This window comes from Chinchilla lanigera, unplaced genomic scaffold, assembly GCF_000276665.1.
Source record: "Chinchilla lanigera isolate Chin_1 unplaced genomic scaffold, ChiLan1.0 scaffold00032, whole genome shotgun sequence".
Taxonomy (NCBI): Eukaryota; Metazoa; Chordata; class Mammalia; order Rodentia; family Chinchillidae; genus Chinchilla; species Chinchilla lanigera.
The window spans coordinates 10,900,360-10,900,611 of NW_004955433.1; positions in this window are offsets into that span (position 1 = coordinate 10,900,360).

Here is a 252-nt window from a genome sequence, read left to right on the forward strand (position 1 = left end):
TTGGGGGAGTCAGATAGAGACAGAGACAGAGACGGACTATGCCAAATGGGAGGGTACCGAAAGCTCTTGGATGAAGGGAAAGAAAATATCCCTGGGCCCAGCCAGGAAAATCCCCAGGATAGACCCCAGACCAAGAGCCAGAGCCAGGGAGCTCCGCCTCGCCCCAAGCTCGGGAGAGAGGGCAGCGCAGGGGCAGGTCGGGGTGCCCCGCAGGGCCCCCCAGCCCCGCGCCGCGCCCCGTCGCGAGCGTGG